The sequence below is a fragment of the Sarcophilus harrisii genome, chromosome 4, assembly GCF_902635505.1.
Source record: "Sarcophilus harrisii chromosome 4, mSarHar1.11, whole genome shotgun sequence".
NCBI classification, from domain to species: domain Eukaryota; kingdom Metazoa; phylum Chordata; class Mammalia; order Dasyuromorphia; family Dasyuridae; genus Sarcophilus; species Sarcophilus harrisii.
Window position 1 is genome coordinate 160,103,376 of NC_045429.1, and position 15,204 is coordinate 160,118,579.

A 15,204-nucleotide genomic window follows, 5' to 3' on the forward strand; every position below is an offset into this window, starting at 1 on the left:
ATTTTTCTTGCACAGCATAACAAATATGGAAATATGTTTAGAAGAATTGCACATGTTCAATCTATATCAGGTTGCTGTCTTGGGAAGGGGAAAGAAGGGAGGAGAGGGAGAAAAATTGGAACACAAAGTTTTGCAAAAGTGAAAATTTTGAAATTTTTGAAAATTATTTTTGCATGTATTTGGAAAAATAAAATATTATTAAATATAAATATTCATCAGAAACACTGAATTCAGCTATTTTAGACATGACTATTAAATTCTAAAACTACGGAAAAGAAAATTCTGTAAACTTCAGGAAACATGGTGACATAAGAGATCGACCACAATCATCACAGATTTCTCAAAGAAGAGAAAACAAGATCTGACAATTTAACATTTAACATTAAAAAGCACAAGCCATTAACCCTAAATTATCCATTCAGAAAAAAATATTATTATAAAGAAGCATACATTCTTTGAAATACAAGTCTTCAAGATATACATACATACACACACATATATATATGATAATGTCAAGCATCCATGCCACAAAACTAAATGTTTTTAAATAATTCATACTTCTCAAATCAACAGAAACCAATTGCAACTAAATATGAGAACTTTTATAACACAATATTATCTAAAACATAAAATGTTTCAGTAGCAAGTTTCAGAGAATAAAAAGGAGAGGGGGTAAAGAGCAAAGATAGCATTATCATGAAATGAAGCACCTGTCTTTTATAACAGAAAAATTTTAAAGTTTGAAAAGCTATATAATTACCATCAAAAAATGGAAATTTTGTTTAAAGTGGTTTTCTTAAATTTGAGGAGGTAATCAACAGTAGTAATAACTATGCAGTTTGTATTCTTTCCCTATAAATTGAGTAAAAAAATTGAAAAATTTGAAAAAATACTTTGAAAAAAAATTGACAGCATAAAAAACCAATAATTCTAAATATAAATTTATTGGCCCTGTAGTAAAAAGGTGAGGAAAGTTTACAGAAAGGATTCAAACCTAAAACTAACAGTAATTATTTAAGGGAAATATTTCAATATTAAAGATTTAACCCAAAAGATTGTCAATAGATTAAAAATTTTAAAATGATTGAAAATTTTCCATGCTATCACTAAATCACAAAAAAGCAGGAATAGCAAGTTGAATGTTTAAAAATATTAAAAACAAACAAAAATTATATTCAGAGTTTTCACTGAAAATAAGAACACATCAATTTAAAAGATACATTAACTTAATAAATCTACAATAAAACAACAAGATTATATGAAGATCAATTCTAATGAATGTGGCACTTTTCAATAATGAAGCTAGTTCCAATGATCTTATGATGAAAAGAGCCATCTACATTCAGAGAGAAGATTGTACCAACTAAGTGTAGAGCACAGAATAACATTTCCACTTCTTTTTGTTGTTTGCTTGCATTTTGTTTTCTTTCTTTTTTTTCCCTTTTTGATCTCATTTTTCTTGTGTAGCATGATAATTGATTAAACATATATATATATATATTAAATTTAACATATATTTTAACATGTTTAACATATATTGGATTACTTGCCATCTAGGGGGAAGAAGGGGAAAACTTTGGAACACAAGGTTTTGCAAGGGTCACTGTTGAAAAATTATCCATACATATGTTTTGAAAATAAAAAAGCTTTAATAAAAAAGGGAATGTTTTTCAAAATCTGCAATAAAATTTATAAAGAAAAGGCTGATTTTGATTCAGTATAATCTGGATTAGAATCCTGCCTCATACTGGCTAGCTATATAACCCTGGATAAATTGCCTCATCTGAAAAATGAACATAATAATAGTAACTATTTTAAATAATTTTATGAGGTTGAAAGAGATAATGGATATAAAGTATCTTGAAACTCTTAAAGTGTTCCACAAACATGAACTATTATTATTATTATTATCATCATCATCATCATCATTATTATGCTGGGATTCAAAATAATTATTAGCATTTATGCAGTACTTTAAGGTTTGTAATTTTTAACACGCGTTACTGGATTTGATACAGTAATCTTCTGAGGTAAGTGTTATTAAGTTGTTTACAGATTAGGAAACAAGTGAAAGGACTTGAATTTACTTTGGATAGCAAACCACATATCCCTGAAGCATAGCTCAGTGATACAATGAATATACTAGACTAGACTGCCTGATATCCACCCACATTTCTTCAAGGACTGCAGATTTTCTTCAATCAAAAATAGAACAGTGAGTAACAAAAAAAAACAGAATGCTAAACTTAACTCATTACAGACCAGATTAATTTCTGAACTAAATTCAAAGACAAAAAATAATATGACTTAGGCAGTTGCAAGACAAAATCAATGAAAATAAAAAGCTTTAATAAACAAAGCCCCTAGGATCAATTAAAAATGAGATGTCATCAATTTATTCTTTTCAAAACAAGATATAAATCAATAAGGTCAGTCAGAAGAGTTATGGAGAGGCAAATTTATAGAACTAAATTTCTATATCATTTAGAAAGAGGCAAATAATAAGTTGAACCTGAATTTTTAAAATGTTGAAAATAATAAACTAATAGAAAAATGGAAAATACTTGGATAGATTCTATCACAAAGTTTATCTTGAAATTTTTAAATTTATTTTAAAGCTTTTTATTTTCAAAATTTATGCATAGTTTTCAACATTCACCCTTGCTAAACCTTGTGTTCCAAATTTTTTTCTCCCTCTCCCTTATTCCTTTCCTTAGGTGGCAAATAATCCAATATATGTTGTACATTTGCAATTCTTCTATACATATTTCCACAATTATTATGCAGCAGAAGAAAAATCAGATCAAAAGGGGAAAAAAATGAGAAAGAAAACAAAAAGCAAACAACAATAAAAAATGCAAATACTATGTTGTGATCTACACTTAGTCCAAGTGCACACACAGTCCTCTCTCAGGGTGCAGATGGCTCTCTCTATCTCAGGTTCATTGGAACTTGCCTGAATCACCTCGCTATTGAAAAGTCACATCCATCAGAAATGATCTTCACATAATCTTGTTGTTGCTGTGTACAATATTCTCTTGGTTCTACTTACTTCACCTCACATCAGTTCCTGTAAGTCTTTCCAAGCCTTTCTGAAGTCATCCTGCCGATCATTTCTTATAGAACAATAATTTTGAAAGAAATTTTAAAAAAATTAAATAGGAGAATATTCAGTGCTCATGGCTGGGCCTTACTCCACATAATAAATATGACAATACTAACTAAAATCAAGGCCCAGTTTTACTGTTATACAACTTAAATGATAAAAGCTTAATTTTATTCATTTCTAATCAGGCTGCAATCTGGACTCCCCATGATGCCACAGAAAACTGATCCTAGAAAATCAATAATTTTACCCCTGGAATTTCACAACTCAGAAATGTCTTTAGCTCTTGTGACTCCTCCCTTTCATTTGACGGTTCCTCACAGCATGACCAGCAGGCCAGTGCTATTTCTTACCCAGCTATACTCCTAGACTCTTCCATCATACTCTCGATGGTTACCTTCCTCTTCCTTTACTTTTTAAGTTACTTTTTTTTTATGGCATCTTCTTTAACTAAAATGTAAGCTTCTAGAAAGATTCTCTTTGTATTTGTATTTCCAGCACTTAAAAAATGCTTGTGGACCAACTGATCAAAGACACTCAATAAAGTAATAACAAAAATATCAAAACTCAATTAAAAAAACAATAAAAGATCGAGAATGTGGGAGGAAATAGTGAAAAAGTAGGAAAGGAGGGGAAAATTTAGAGATCTAAAACTATATTGTAAAGATATTTAGTACAGGTTAAAAATAGAGGAGATGAAAATAAAAGCTCAAAGGAGAAGCAGAAATAATATAATGCAAAAACCCGATGTTCAACAATCATTAAATTAGAACCCAAAACATAAATTATTGATAAGCATCACTAAGAAAACTGGAAAGCAGTCTGGTAGAAATTAGAGTAAGACTAGCATCTTATAGCCTATGCTACAACAAATTCAAAATCTGAATAATCTGATTAAAGATTAAATCATAAAAATAAAATAATTTGATCATATATATTTCATAGTCATGGATAAGAGATAAATTATTCACAAATAACAAATAGAAATAATTACAAAAGGTAAAATAAATCATTTGGTTAACATGAAATTGAAAACTTCTGCACAAGCAATATTAATGCATTTAATATAATAAGAAAAGTAGGTGCATGGGAGATAGATAGTCACACAAAAACCATTCTCCAATAAATAAGTGCCCAAAGATTATTAACAGATAGTTTTCAAAAGAGGAATTAAACAATATTAAGCACATTTGAAAAATTGCTCCAGATATCTAATAATAAGATAAATGTGAATCAAAACAATCCTAAAGTTTCATCTTTTACTTAGAAAATTGGCAAAGATGACAAAAGAAAAGGATAGAAATGTTGGAGGAATTATAGGAAAATAGAGACACAGTACATTGTTAGTAAAACTGTGAATTAGTACATTTCTGGGGAAAAAAAACTTGCAAAAATGCAGGCAAAATGACTACTATGCCCCTATCCTTTAATCCATAGATTCATCTGAATAGCCATTTACCCTACAGAAGTCACTGGTAAAAAGAAAGGCCCTGATATATTGATAACAGCACTTGTTGTAGTAGAAAAGAATTGGAAGTAAAATGGAGACCCATTGTTTGGGAAATGGCTAAATAGATTTTGGTATGCAATATTACTATCCTGTAAGAAATGAGGAATATAATTAATACTAGGAAACAGTGAAAAATTTAATTACAGGGAGCTAGGTAAAATGGTGAATAGAGCATTGGACCTTCAATTAGGAAGATTTAATCCAGTCTCAGACACTTACTGTGTAACTTAGGCAAGACATTTAACACTAGTTTGTCTCAGTTTTCTCAGCTGTAAAATGGGGATCTCAAGGATATGTGAAAATCAAACAAGATAATATTTGTAAAATGTAGCTCAGTGCCAGGTATATAATAATAGTTGCTATAAAAATGTTATCATGGTAACAATAAGGTAATTAATTGATATAAAGTGAAGTAAGTAGACCCCAGAAAACATTCTAATAATTATCATAATGATGGAAATTGGAAAGAACATCAACTACAAAACGATTTAAAATGAATGCTGCAAAACTACAAGGAACCAAGCATGGCCTCAAAGAAAACAATGATAAGAGTACTCTTACTACTTTGCTGAAGTATATGGTCAAAAAGTGTAGAATATTATATGTATTTTTAGATAGTCGGATGAATTAATTGAGTTTATTTTTTATTATTATTGATTTTTTTTCTCTTCTGTCACTTTTTCTTTTAAAAAAAAGAATCTGTTGTATGGGTTAGTTCTCTGGGACAGTGTGTTTCAGTCTTTTGGGAACATGTTTTTGTACTCAATGTTCTTAATATACTACATTAGTAAATACCTCTTTCTAAAACTAATTAGGACTAGCTAGTTGATAATACCTAAAAATATACCTGTCCCTTGTTAAAAACAACAACAACACATACAACATCTTAATACACTGTGATGCACTTGTATGTACTTGCAAATAAGAGTGTTATTTCATGTCTATTAGGATATTCAGTGGAGATTTTTCAAGGATCCTGGGCAAGGACTTAAGATCCTCTAATGTTACTCTGACACAAGAAACCTTCAGGGCTTTCCAGCAAGATAATTTGTGTATAAATTCAGCTCCTCCAATTGCCTCAAAACAGCTAGAAATAAGCTGATTAAACTTAAAGAACAATAAAAAGAAGGGAAACAAAAGAAACCCTCACAGAACAAAATGTACAGACAATAAAGAAATCAACCAGCAAAGAAAACCTTTGAAAACAATGACTAAGCACTATGGGCTAAGAGAATGCTATCGGGAAAATTCCAGACAAAAATAATAATTCTGTAATACTACAAGACCACAAAAGAAAATGAATGTCCTTAAGAGCCCCAAGAGTATTAAGAGGACTAATACAAAATTGAAGGTGACAGTAAGGAATGAAATTAAAATTGCAGTCAAAATCTAACTGCTTCCAAGTCTTTAAAGCCTGTTTCAGGTTCAGTCTACTCGAATTAATGCCAACAATCCCATGATCCCCCTGAGTTTTCTCTTTTCTAGTGGTTATTAATTGATTTATTTTTTTGTGTGTGCCAAAAGAACATTTTGCTTAAAATAGAAACTGTTATAATATCAAGAATAGCCAAACAACAAATATCATAAAACATAACCATCACTTTCACATCAACCCCAAATTTGCTCAAATATGCCCAGCCTAGATGAATTTTCTGCAATAGAAGAGGAATCTAGGCCATAAACTCTGTCTCTTAACATCTCTGTGACAGAGCCTGTCCAATCTCTAATGGCATGAACTAAAGGATATTTTTGCAATTCTTGGCACTCACTGTCACTCACAAAATGCTTCAGCTGGTGGATCACAGGGAACCTTAACAGTTTCACATGTCAGCTCTGTATGATGCTATACTTAATTCCAGATCATTCATGCTTGGTCTAAATTCACCTATCTGCTGAAGATAAATAACTTTTTATTGGCAAGAAGATAAGAATAGGAAAGATGTCTTGCAATAGCCATTTCTTCCCCTCCTTCCTATTCTCCCTGAGACCTTTTATTTTCTTCTTTTCTTCTATTTAGGAAAAAAAAAAAGAAACAAGAGAAACACACTTACTCTGTGCTATGCACTTTACAAATATTATGTCATTTGATCATCACAATTATTTAGTAATCCTAAATAGTACTGGGAGTACTATTATCATCCATATTTTACAGTTGAGGAAACTCAGATACATAGAAGGTAAGTGACTTACTTAAAGAGCCATAGCTAGTAAGTGTCTGAGATAAGATTTGAACTCAGGTCTTCTTCATGATATTTGCAGGACAACTATACTCAGTCAAAAACAAAATATGTCAAATCATACAAGAAAAGATTCATGAAATTATGAAGGAACTCCAATGAAAACTGCTAGGCATTTTTCATCATTATTTAGAAATGAAAAGGAAAAATAGAATATGACTGATCAAAAAGCAGAGAAAAACAACTTGAATCCAAGAAGAGTTATCTAGCAAATTCAGCATATTTCTACAAGAGAATTTTTGGTAGATTTATTTCTAAACATCCCTATTAAGAACTGTAGAGTTCAGTAGAGAATCTTAAAGGCAAACAAAGATAAAAGAAAGATAAAGAAATATGAAAATCTCAAAATAGATGATATTCCAGTGCTATTCTAAAAGAGAGAATACAATATTGTACTACCTTGTAGTACCATTATATCTCAAGATCACTGAGAAATAAAAAAAGCCCAGCTCTGGACTTGGAAATTTATTTTTTAATTTTTTTAAGTAAAATTTTTTATTTTCAAAACATATACCCAGATAATTTTCAACATTCATCCATGCAGAGTCTTGTGTTTGGGCTTGGATATTAAAAAAAAAAAAAAAAAAAAAAAAAAGGAAGGCTAAAATAGAGGGGAGAATTGAGAATTCAGTATTTTTATAACGGGGTGAAAGTCACTGATTTGGGAGGGTAGAAGATAAGGAATATTATGAACCTTATTTTTATCTGAGTTAAGCAAGAGAGGGTTAGAATGATTATAGTAACAGAAGTACAATAAAATGAGCAGGGAAATATGTTGGGCTGGGGCAAATAAGATAAGAGGAATTTGAGATGGAAGATGAAGTAGGGTAAATGATTACTTAAAACAATATAAAATTTAACTTATTACAAAGGAGTGGCCCTACACCTAGGTTAGTTGTTGTTGTTGTTGTTGTTTTGTTTTTTTGGAATTAGGCTAAGAAGGAGAGAAAGGAAAGGGAGGAGACTGAGATCAGATTGTTCCAAATAACAAAACCAACAGATAACTAATATTGATTTTAAAAAGGAGGGGGGAAAAAGGAAGGAAAAAGAATATTGGAGAGCATTCAAGATGGTAAAATAGGTAGTAGTATAGTTGAATAATTCCCAAAATTACTCTGAAAGATCTAGAAAAGTATAAGATCCAAATCTTAAGTAGAAAATACAAGGAAAATATCATCCTAAAGTCATTTTTCTATTAAAGGACAACATAAGGAGACAGAGCAACAGAAGTCTGTAGATATTGGAGACAGTCTAGCCAGTAGAATGCCGCATAGATTTTTCCAATATGGGAAAAAAATTGTGTACTAAGGCAATAAGAGGCTCTGATTCCAGCTGTGATTCCAACTGGCAGCTATCATTTTTTGTTTTTTACCCTAAAGCTGAGTGACAATGAAAAATGAAAAGGGGACCTGAACTTAGGTGTGGCTGATATTGATCACTAGCCAGAGTTTGTGTTTTTGACAAGGAGCAGGAAGAGACAGCAGCATGTGGTTCTGACTCTTGTAACAGGATCTCAGATCCAGCTCCCAGTTTGTCTGAAGCCTGAAAGTGAATATTAAGAACAGGGAGCTCAGACCAAGAGGAAGTTGCAATTCTGTTGTTTTGAATCTATGTAATGAACCTCCCACCAAGCTGATGAAAGCTAAGATTGGCTGTAATAGTCAATTGCAATTCCAACCAAAGGCAAGTCCACATTTCTGTGACCCAGACAAAAACTTGAGTCAGGAGCTGAACATTTACCTTATATTTTCTAATACCTAGAGCATTCAAGTACAGCCTTAAGACTATCCCTATTTGTTACTTCATACTCCTGTCATATGACTAGTCAATCTTCTCTTCCTGGGTTTTTTAGTGTTACTGGTTATCTTTTTCAGCCTTCTCACATTCACTATATCCCTTTCCATTGCTGTCTGCTAGATATCCATCATTATTTCTTTTTACTGTCATCTAATAGCATTGGTAAAATGTCAGTACTCAAAGATGGGCCTTTGCTTTCAAAGGCCATCTTTCATAAGATGTTTGAGATCAGTAAAAAAAAGTTTTTCAATTCCCAAAAACAACCTATCCTGTTTTTTTTATTTTGTTTATTTTTATTTTTTATTTAATTTCATGTTACAATAATATATACTGTTGAAAAGTATATATGGTCTCCATGAACAATGGGCATGTTTACTTTTGTCCCCCCAGTGGACAAGTCAAATGCCTTTGACTGATTAAGACTTCTGCCAGAAGCCATTCAAATTTAATGTAATTAATAGTCATCTGAAAACAAGATTATTTAGGGAATCTTATCGTCCATAGGGAATCTTTCTTTGGCCTCTATACAGTGTGGTGAACCTAATTCATTAAATTGCTGAATACTTTTGAAGACCACATATTTCCTTGTTCTATGTCTTGACTTATGTTTGACTTTACTTGTATGATTTGACATATGTATTGATATGATATAGTTTCTAGGGAAATATAGTGGTGTTCCTCTAACCTTGGGGGCTTCTGTTCTAACAATAAGTAATTCTAAAACTTTTGGCTTTGGAGTCTGCTTCAGGAACTTTCCCACACTCCCAATCTAAGAACAACAATTTGTCTGATTCTGACTAGACCACTTCTCCATTTATTGCCAACTGTCAGATAGATTCTGGCCTCAATCATTCCACAAACCAAACTCCTGAGGCAACAGTAATAATATTTTCAGTGATAACCAAATTCTGAAGACCAGTCTTGAGCCATAGAATTAGCGTGTCAATGATTTTGAGCTGGATAAATGTATCCCCTTGCTTCTGCTTCTCTGCTGAATTCTCTCCAAATTTCAACCCGCTTTGTAATGGCATTTCTATTACAATAAACTTTGCCCCTTGGGTAAGGAGATGGGTTCAAACCAACAAATTCTTTTGAGATACCTTATACGTGTCTGTGTCCTCAAACTTTTGGGACCCCTTTCCCAAGCTTAACAGTAAGAGTTGACATGTGTATGACTATGACTTGATTTATGTCACTGAATAGGGCATTTCTGTTTTTGCATCTTCTAAAGAATGCTGAATGATGTTGATGTGCAAATTGGAGACATCTACCTGAATCAGAGACTGTAGCAACAAATCAAATGATTTTTTGAATTAAAAAAAAAAATAAACACAAGAGGTGAGGAAGGTCTTGAGTTCTCTATATCTTTCAATTAATTATGCAGTGGTTATTTTTCAGTTGTGTCCAATTCTTCATGACCCAATTTCAGGTTTTCTTGATTGAGATACTGGAATGGTTTGTCATTTCTTTCCCCAATTCATTTCATAAAAGAGAAATTGAGATAAACAGGGTTAAGTGACTTGCCCAGGTTACACAGCTAGGAAGTCTCTGTGGTCAGATTTGAATTAAGAAAGACTCAGCTACCTGATTCTTTTGTTTCATCTAGCTACTTTCTAAAGATGTACAATCCATTTTTACTTTTGAAAGGCTACTTGTTTCTTGCTAATACCTTGATTAAATGTGCCCCCCAATTTGTTTAATACAGCTCTCATAAAAATTTTGTATGGTTGAGTGAGAAGGTATGTAACAACAACAGCTAACATTGATATAGAACAATCTTCTACATTTGTAGATTTATCTTTGGTGATTTCAAAAAATATTTTTTGCATGTTACCAATTTTATTTTGTGTATTGGTTTTTATGGATTATTTCATAGTTACTGTGTTAGAAAAAGTGAATTTTATTAGACTTGATGTTTTGTGATTTAAAAAAAGTATACAAAAAGGTGTATTTTCAGCAATTTTCAGTGAAAGATTAAAATTTTTGATGGTTGGAAACCTAAGCATTCCAGTAATTTTATTAGTAATCTTATTTCACTTTCATGTTGGCAACTGTGCATATTCATAGTTATGCACAGTAGAGGAAATAATGAGTAATGAGATGCATTAACATTTGTGGAGCTGTGTATCCTACAAAGTTTTTCACTGGTTTTGTTCACCCTACTGTTGTAAAGAACTCTCTGAGCATGCATTACATTTTTTTTTTTTGCCTTTAAAATTCAAATATTGTGTTGCAATTATGTTGCTAATGTATAGTGAAAATCCTTTGGACTCTAAGTCAAGTGTGTAAAGTTAATGATGTAGTTTAGTTAGAAAATAAAGGCGTTAGCTAAACTTCATGCTAGAATGCCTGTTAGCCATGAGTTTAGTATTAACCAATTGGTGCATTATCACAGCTGTAAAAGGAAAAAAGTATTTATGGTATTGTAAATGTCATGTGTTATGCAAAGTGAATACTGTGTAAAATCAATGTTTTGGGGTTTTTTATTGAATTGTTAGCACAAAAGATCACAAAATTCTAAGAAATTATTAATGTTTTACATGTTACCAATTTTATTTTGTGTACTGGTTTTTATGTATTACATCATGGTTACTGTATCAGAAAAAGCTAATTTTATTAGACTTGATGTTTTGTTATAAAAAAATTTTCATACAAAAAAGTGTATTTCCAGTAACCTCTAGAGAAATATTAGTTTTTGACATTGGGAGCCTAACCTCCTATTTTCATTCTACTTACCTTATGCCAGGTTAGCATGCTAAGCACTTTACAAATAACTCATTTGATCTTCCTAACAATCTTGGGTAGTAGGCTACTGCTATCCTCATTTTAAGATGAAGAAATAGGTAAACAGAGAGATTGAATTGCCCAAAGTCACTTAGTTAGTGTCTGAGGTTATATCTCCCTGACTCCTGGCCTGCATCCTATCCATTGAGCCATTTGGTAGTTACTATGTTCTCTCAGTCACTTTCCCTCACATATTACCTATAATGTTAATAATGTCCAAGATTTTTTCTATATCTGTTATCTTCCCTTACTTCATGTACCTTTAAATTTAGTTCATATTCAGTTTTCTACCTCTTTTCCAAGGTCTAACTATTCCTGTTTAGGAAACTGGATTAAGATTTAAGAACAAACTCTGAGATCCCTGTAAAATGAATGGTAACAACACCTTTATCTAATTAAAGTCATTGTTTACTTCTGTCTTTGACCTAATTAAAGAGCCTAGCAAACGATTTTTTAAATTGCAGTAACATTTTAAATAATAATTGCTCTGTTTGAAGAATGAATTCTTTTTATTGAATTTTATCTAAATTTTGTAACTACCATTCTATCATATCATGATTTGTTTTTGTTACTGTTTTGTTGTTGTTGTTCATTTATTTTTTAGTTGTGTTTGACTCTTTTGGAGTGTGATCCAGTTGAGGTTAGTCATTTCCTCCTCCAACTCATTTTATAGATGAGGAAACTGAGGCAAACAGAGTTAAAGGACTTGCCTATGATTACACAGCTAGTAAATATCTGAGATCAGATTTATACTTGGGAAGATGAGTCCTGGCACTCTAGCCATTGTGATATCTTGCCAATCTATTGTTGTTTAGGAAAATTATTGACTGTTAACTCCAAAAGAGTTTGTCTTAAAGATTCACAAAGGCATAAAGAAGCTTTGTCCTTTTCCTTTCTCTGTTCTGACTATAAGCAAAAAGAAATGGTATTTAGAATAATTTAAATGATAAATTATTTTCTGGTAGGCCCATGATTTTTTTTCCCCTTCGAAGAAATCATGTAGTACTTCATAGACAAATTGATGCGTGAGAAAACAGGAATGATTTAATTATTTTTACACAATTCCAAATAGTCTTCCAGAACTATTGAACCAATTTACAGCACTACCAGTAGTAAATATTCTTTCAGTTTTTTTTCACAGCTCTGTAATGCTGAGTTTTCTCATGTTGTAGAATCTTTGCTAAAATGATAAACTTCAAGTAATATCTCAGAGTTCTTTAAATTCATTCTGCTACTGAGGAGTGTATTGTCAGAAAGTAAAGATCTATATGAACAAAAAATATTTGTCAACAGAACTAGAACTAGAAACAGAAGCAAAAAAAAATTGAAACCTAATACATGTCTAATGATTAGCAAATGATTGAAGAATTATGAAATTTAAACAGTAATATAATATTACTGCACTGTGAAGCACAAAAAATATGAAGAATTCAGACAAGTATGGAAAAACTTGTATGAAGTTACGCAGAGTGAAGAAAACAGAACTATATAGTATATTATTGGAGAGTAATATCTACTTCAAAAATTCCTTAATATCTTTCTATTATTGCAAAATACAGTCAAGAGAGTGGCCACAAAATTCTAGTCAAATAAAATAGTCAATATTAGTATCACACTGACAAAGTTAGAGGACATATCTGCCATTTTCTGCTAACTTTTCAAGAAATATAATATTATTTATTCATGCGTTTATATGTTTGTTTTGAATACTAAGTCTATCTTACTCAGGCTGAAAGTACAATGGCTACTCATGGATCCAATTATATTCCTGATCAGTATAGAAGTTTTGACCTATTGCATTTCTAACCTTAGGCTGGTACCCACTCCCACCTATTCTCATGGGTTTGCTATATTGATGCCACACGCAGTGCAAACAACTGAAAATAACTTTTCAGCTCAGAAACTCTGAGCTCAAGTGATCCATCAACATCAGCTTTCCCAAGGAGCAAGGATTATAGCCATGCCCCATTACTTATGGCAAATATACTTTTTAAGGGAGTTTACTGGGTATTGAGAAGTGTTGTTATGATGGATTGATGAAGAGTAAAGTAATCAAAACAAAGAAAACAATTTATAGTATAACTTCAACATTATAAAAAAGGATAATTTTGAAAGAATTAAGAATCTTGAAAAATGTGATGATCAATCATGGTTACAGAGTCAATGTCTTATAAAAAATGTTCTCTATCTCTTGACAGAGGTATATGCAAGGATATGAAAATATGCAGAATGAGAAACATTTTTGGCTTTGTCAATATGGATAATTGGTTTGTTTACTATGTTTATTTGTTTCACAATTTTTTCCTTTCTTCCTTCTCAACTCTTTCTCTAGTTTTCTTTGGAGGAAAAAAAATGCCTGTTACAAAAGAATAAATTTTTATTTAAAATAATTAGTCACATTATAAGGAAGAACCTCATACTATAGAAAAAGAATGTTCAGTAATCTATACTATATAAACTACATTGGACTGTATATTTAAAAATACTGAATTTCAGATACTAAAGTAAAGACTGAATTTTATACTGTAACATTAAACTTTGAAATTATCATCCAATGCTTCTTAGAGGCATTGGAGCAATAAAGACAATGCCAGCTGGACCTTTGCAGCTAATGGATGGATATTCAAGAGAAACTGGAGAGCAGGGTACATTTATCTATGGCTATATAGAAGAAAAGCATCAACAAGCCCAAAGAATTACTGTGGCAAATTAGGATAATGTTTAGTCTATCTTGACATCCTACTACTTGCCCTGCACTAAACCATTATAGCCTGAACCCTCACTTCTGATTAGCATCTTTCTTGGATCTTCTTGTGATTTCTGGTTTCTGAATCCTGGATTAATCAAACTGTGAGTCTGACCTTTCCCTATTCTCCCCAATTCCAAAAGAACTTATCTCTAACTTACCTTAACTAGGGAAGGATTCAATCAATATCATGTAATGGACCTCACCCAGTTTTAGTGGGGCCAGTCTTCTGAACTAATAACCATAGTGCTGTTATGTATCACCTGTCTCCTTCAACCCATCTTGCTGTCTGTCTTGTCTCTCTCCATGTCTCTCTGTGTCTGTCACTCTATCTCTGTTTCTGTGTCTCCCCACTTTTCTCACCCATATTAGAAGTGCAGTGGCCACTCACAGGTATGATACCTGCACTGATCAGCAATATAAATGTCTTGTTCTATTGCTAACATGGGTAGATCCTTCTACCCAACGTTTATCATATTGATTCCAGACTTTGCAATTAACTTTACTCTTTCTTCATCTTAAGAAACAAACTAGACTTATCCTTCCTCAGTAGCAGGGATGACTGGTATTCACTACTACAATCATGTTTTTGAATGATGTAAGGAGCCTTTGTTCTGTTAGAAGTGATGTTGTTCCCTCTTTATTTTTGTAGAGGGTAGACTGGGATGTCCCTAAGATTTCTCTCAATTCTAGAATAGTACGATTCTATGTAAGGTCAATATATTTTACACTATGAAGTTGTTTCAATACCAACTCCTGAAAATTGAATAGTTTCCTTTCTTAAATTAATATTCATTGCAAAATACCTTGTAGTAAAGTGGGGGGAAAACACCTGTCTAAAAAAGAGGGAAGAAATTTCATTTGCTTAATATATGCCAAAACTTTGCATGTGATCTCTGTGCTGTCACAATGTGTCAAAAAAAAAATGAAAAAAATTCAATTAATAACTTTGGCAGGAAGGAGAGTCTCACTGCTTCAGATTATCAGGCCCAATTGGTATAAGCAAAGGCTAACAATACTTTTT